Raw genomic sequence first — 6,008 nt, forward strand, 5'->3', positions numbered from 1 at the left:
TCGATATCGCTTTCGATTGGGTGGTGTCTCAAACTGTCAAGGAGTTCCCCCCTTCTCACCTGAATCCGTTCCTTACCAGTGTCCTTGGATGCTGCCTTCTTTCGGATGGATCGGGTTTTGAAGAAGGCAGCCCATGTCTCTGCCGAATCCAGAATGCGTTCAGTTTTCCAGGAGGCCGAATCCAGGAATCCAGGAGGCAAGGTAAGTTTGCTAGAACTAGAATCCAGGAGGAAGAAGAAGGGGGGGGGGTTCGAGGAAGGGAAAGTAGAGTGGAAAGGAGAAGAACCGCCAGCTACGGAGCACACGTCTGGTCGCTAGTCGCTATAGCATTGAGACGCGTGGAGCCGGGGAAGGCGTGGTCTAGAAATAGAGAAAGGTTACGTCCAACGCATGGAGCGAGAAGGGAATGCATTGGACGGCCATATTGGAGGTATTAATGTGTGTAAATCCGTTGTGACTGGGACCATGAGGCTCAAAAGGGGCGCACCCTGCGATTCATGACACTGACACTTATATTGACTGGGTTTTATATCTCTGGATGGACCGCACACTTGTACTGACTGGGTTTCATATCTGGACTGTCTGGCCCTGACACTTATATTGAATGGGTTTTATATCTCTGGATGGACCTCACACTTGTACTGACTGGGTTTCATATCTGGACTGTCTGGCCCTGACACTTATATTGACTGGGTTTTATATCTCTGGATGGACCTCACACTTGTACTGACTGGGTTTCATATCTGGACTGTCTGGCCCTGACACTTATATTGAATGGGTTTTATATCTCTGGATGGACCTCACACTTGTACTGACTGGGTTTCATATCTGGACTGTCTGGCCCTGACACTTATATTGAATGGGTTTTATATCTCTGGATGGACCTCAGACTAGTACTGACTGGGTTTGGACTGGCTGGGCCTGACAATAGTACAGACTGTTTCATATCTCTGGATGGAGCTCACACTCATACTGACTGGGTTTCATATCTGTGCTGCCTGGATCCTACTTGTACTGACTGGGTTTAATATTTTTAGCTGGATCACACGTGTACTGACTGGGTTTCATATCTCTGGATGGACGTGACAATTGTACTGACGGGGTCATATCTCTGGATGTATCAAGGTGAGGAACACTATTATGACAGAAGTATGCTTTATTACCAAGGACATATCATAGAAACACATATTTTTGATATAAACATGAAAGTAGCATTTGGGTATAGCCGCTCACTATATTTTCCTTCTCTGTTTTTTTATGACTTACTTGAACATCACGAATATGCCATGGTATGTACATTTCCTTCAATTACAATAATTGTAAAATATTTTTTAGATTATAATTTAAATAGATTTCATAGCCCTGAAGATGGTGTAGATACACCGAAATGCATTGTTTATATGCTTTGGAGTGACCACATATTTGATTTCGGTCTAAATACTTGCCACTTGGAGTAAACATGTGACAGGAATGCACATTAAACATGTCCTGCACTTTTGAAAACTCTCATTTGAGTTTGTTTTTTAAGAAGTGATACAATTCAAGAAAGTAATTTCAGAAGATGAACTGAAAACGAAAGTACAAGACAACCTTATCTACTAATAGTATACAAATTGTATCTGCTCATTGTGGAGCTAACTCAGAGCACCAGACTTGTTGAGGTATTTCCACCTCATCATTTTCTGTATCAAGGTGAGCCCCTCACGATTCCCATGGACCTGTATGCTGGTGTTGTTGACGGTCCAGGATAGTGCTGGGAAGCGGTGTCCATCTGGTCCTGTAGGCACCGTAGTGTGGGAGTCCACCTCCTGGCCTAAGCCACAATGTCTAAACTAGCAAGGGACAGGAAGCAGTTCCCGAGCACCACAAAGGAAAGACCCCCCCCATGATTAGCGTGATGTCAGGCAGTGCAAGTTCTGAGCGTGGTTGGTCAGAAGCTGACAGAGGAAACTAGCGGTAGGCAGAAAAGAAGGCAACTAAATGTAGGACCCAGCGCTAAGGCAGAAGGTGTAGGGAAGGAGGAGAGGAACAGATTCCAGACTGGGCAGCAATGACTGAAAAGCAAGAGCTGGAAACCCAGCCAGAAGGCAGCAGAGATCGGGAAGCCAAGAGACAAATAACTGAGCAGCGTATCCCCTTATGACAGAAGAGGTTGCGACGCACCAAGGTCAGTGTCCCCACTGTTTTAAATTGATGTGGCATTCAATGAAGGCCGCACGCCTGCACATGGGTTGCTCATGGCAATGGACCACGCCGCCTGCCCCGCGCTTGCGGAGAAGGCAGACGTTGGACACTGGCGCATGCGCATTACGCCCAACACGGCAACCCCCAGGAGATAAGGAAGACCGAGGCTGCGTACACTGATGATCCCGGAGTTGCCATCGGGCCCACCACAGAAGAGAGACGTGGCGAGCCAATCAAGTAAGCGCTGTGCCAGGATGTACCTCAGGTCTACATTGGCTAAGCCATGTGCCTGCAATGGATGAACTCTGTACCTGTATTGGCCCTGCCTCACCAAGCTCCAGGCCACCACTGACCAGCCACGGTTAAGTTGCTCATCCCATAGATTGATTCTGCAAAGTTTGGTGGGGTTTTGTGCAGGGGGATTTAAAGTTATAGGGGGGTCCAAAAATGTGTGGTTTTTCCCATAGATGAAATGGAAAAAGAATTTAGCTCACGTCTGCAGTCCAATCCGCTAGAATCATGTCCACCAGATTTCCACTAGGAGCAGTAAATTTGGTGTAAATCCGTTCAGTAGTTTTTGAAAAAAATGGCCTAAAAGTTGGTAAAAATAAATTAGTGATATCTGGGTTCGGTCCATGGACTCACTTCCCTGTCAGGTCCCTGGACGTGCCTCCGATTGGTCCAGAGGGCAGCGTGATGTCCGCTGACATTGGACGCGCCTGCAGATTGAATGGTGAAAAGCGTGAGGTGAGTCATATTTTTTGGAAACGCCCACCATGCGGAATTCGCGGACAGCGTCCATTGTCCGTGAACATCACAGTAAAAATATATTTAAAAATACAATATTGCACTTGTCAAACTAATGAAACAATCTCTGAGGAGGTGAGGGGTGATGAGGAAAGGATGGGATTTGGCCATAGAAAGCCCCAAAACAGACGGTTTTCCACTTTTGAATTTTGCTGACAGTTCGGCACATCCCTGTAATGTTCACGAACATTTCAGATGTTCGGGGGCATCCATACATATTTTTGCATTAGAGGGTTGGTGTAAAGCAGTTTTTGGATGGCGTATAACTTTGGCGTCACTCAATGAAGCTGTATGAAATTTCGTGAAGCGGGGGAAAAATTAGAGGGGGGTTGCAACATTTTTAGATGGGTTATAACTTTGTTGCCGTTTGACGAATATGCACAAATGATTTTAGAAAGATTATAGACCGAACCTTGAATTCTTCTGCAAAGTCTGAATGGATTTTGTCAACTGGGAGCAAAGTTATATGACTATTTTATGTACGGACATTTTGACACGTATCAAAAAATAAAACATGGATGGATTTGCACTAAGGTTGTGCAAGGAGCATTGGCAATGACTGAAAAGCATGGTTTTGCAAATGTGCTGTGTCTTATTTTTTTTTAAAGTTTCCTAATGTAGGTACAAAAAATAGTGATATACCATTGGTGACTGAGGTATAGCCGATGGCCATGGGCAGTGTAATCTGGCTACTGACGATGACCACGAGGGACTGGCAATGGGGTAAAAGTGGGCATGGCCATCAGGGACTGGATATGCTGTGAAGTTTTTCAAAATCGGGATAGGTTTGAATGGGAAAATAAATTCTGCCCGTGGCAAAAATTCTGTCCGTGGCTACAGCCCGAAGTGCTGCACAGGATTGAATCAACAGATCACTGTGACTATTGCTGCATAGACTCAGAGACAATGCTAATCAGCAGATAATTACATAGCATGCCGAACCAGGTGCCCAAGCAGTCACCAGGCCACCCCTTGAAATCATTACCCACCATTATTTGCGACCATAGTGGGAGAAGATATTGGGATTGGATGCTGGACTCATTTCCACAACCTCGCAGCAATGATTGATCCACAATCCATATGCCTTGAGAAAGACACTAGATAGTCGAATTATGTGTCAGCTGAGTTCTAACAATAAATAAAGCATCAAGAATGGTTTTGAAGACTGCTTCATTACGACAAGAGTTACTTATGGAATAACCCAATGCTGAGGGGAACTGGCCTCACTCTCCTATTCGAAACCTAAAACTTGAAAAGTGAAGGGCACCTTCACAAAAGAACCCCATCACCAGCAGCAGGGTGATCTGTTTAAATTAGTAGATGAAGCGCAGTGATTTACCCGTTCTACCGCAATTGCATGATAATGGTGTACTCTGATTTGAATATTGGGGCATGCAGCATGGCCGTCCCCTAGGTTAGAATGGGAAGAAATATTTTGCTTGCGGCTACAGCCTGAAGTGCTGTACTAAATGACAACAATCCTGGCAAGGAGCGTTAGCAAGGACCTGAAAGCATGGTTTTGCAAATTGTTTTATTTTTCCAAAGTGTCCAAATTAAGCACACAAAATAGTGATATAAGTTTGGTGCATGAACAATGGGCCTGGCTTTTGGCAAGGACAAATGCCTACTCCGAGGTACTTATTGGGGCATGCAGCATGGCTGAAGCTCTAGGTTCAAATAGGAGTAAATAATTCTGCTGGCAGCTTTAGTTCGGAGTGCTGGACGGGATTTCAGCAAACTTGCATGAGGAGCCTCAGCAAGATCCTGAAAGGATGCGTTTGAAAGAAAAAAAGGTTCCTTTAGGAACCACCTTTCACAGTTAAAAAATAGAACAACAAAAAATAAGCTTATAGACTCCATCTACTTTACATTTTTCAGTAAAGTAGTTAGATTCCGTATGATTCTCCAACATTCCCATTAGAATGTTCTACTTGCTAATGGAAGTAATTGACAACTGTATCCTAGAGAAAAAGAAAAAAGCACAGAAACACATTTCTGTCCGAAATTCTTCTCTTTAGTATACAATAAACACTATTATCCATTGCTGTTTATAACTATCCAGTCTCTGCATTCCTGTGTCTAGCCCAAAACCCAGATTGCACATGCACACCATCAAACGAAACAGCCCATCTACTCTTTTTACTGTTATGTTTGTAATACTCCCTCATTGCCCGCTTTAAACCAGTCACACGTATACCCACCAATCACTTAAAAAAACTCTAGATATAGCCTATCAACATATTAAACTTCCACCCACCAACTGCCACTTAACAAAGTTCTATAAATCTTTAGCATCTACATTTCCCATACTTATACCAACAACTTGTACATAGAGTTCCTATAAATGCACATATGCATTGTGCAGTGACAGAAGTTCATACATAAAAGGGGCAGCACGGATGGACAAGTGCTCATGGGAGTTCAGGAGAGAAGTGCCAAAGGATCCCAAGGTGGGAGGCCACTAGCTAACTGCTGGGGCAGAGGAGTCCCAAGGGTGGGGTACATCTTAACTGGAAACGTCCCTTTAAGTGTTTTCTGTCAATTTAATACGTTTTCATAAGTGAAAATGTTTCATAATGTTACATCACTCTATATAAATTATTAATAATTCCTCTTTTAACATTTATGAAACTATTCACCTCCTTTAACAAACATATTTTTTGCAACACATACTTATGTGAGTCGTTATCAGAAGCGCATACCCCAATAGACAAATCAGAGTATACATTTGTCCTTGCCGAAGGCCAGGCCCTCTGCCCACGGCAGAAAAGTCATATCACAATTTTTTGTACTTACGTTTTGACAGTTTCAAAAAAGTAAAACAGTGGTCAGATTTCCAAATGCATCCTTTCAGGTCCTTGCTGATGCTCCTCGCACACCTTTGATTTTTTTCCCCCATTTAAACCTACAGCTTCGGCCATGCCGCGTGCCCGCACCTTTGCTGCAGTCCTGTCCAGCACTCAGGGCTGCATTCGCAAGCAGATATTTTTTTCCCCATTTAAACCTATAGCTTTGGC

Source organism: Ambystoma mexicanum, chromosome 13, assembly GCF_040938575.1.
Source record: "Ambystoma mexicanum isolate Mex_15411 chromosome 13, UKY_AmexF1_1, whole genome shotgun sequence".
NCBI lineage: Eukaryota > Metazoa > Chordata > Amphibia > Caudata > Ambystomatidae > Ambystoma > Ambystoma mexicanum.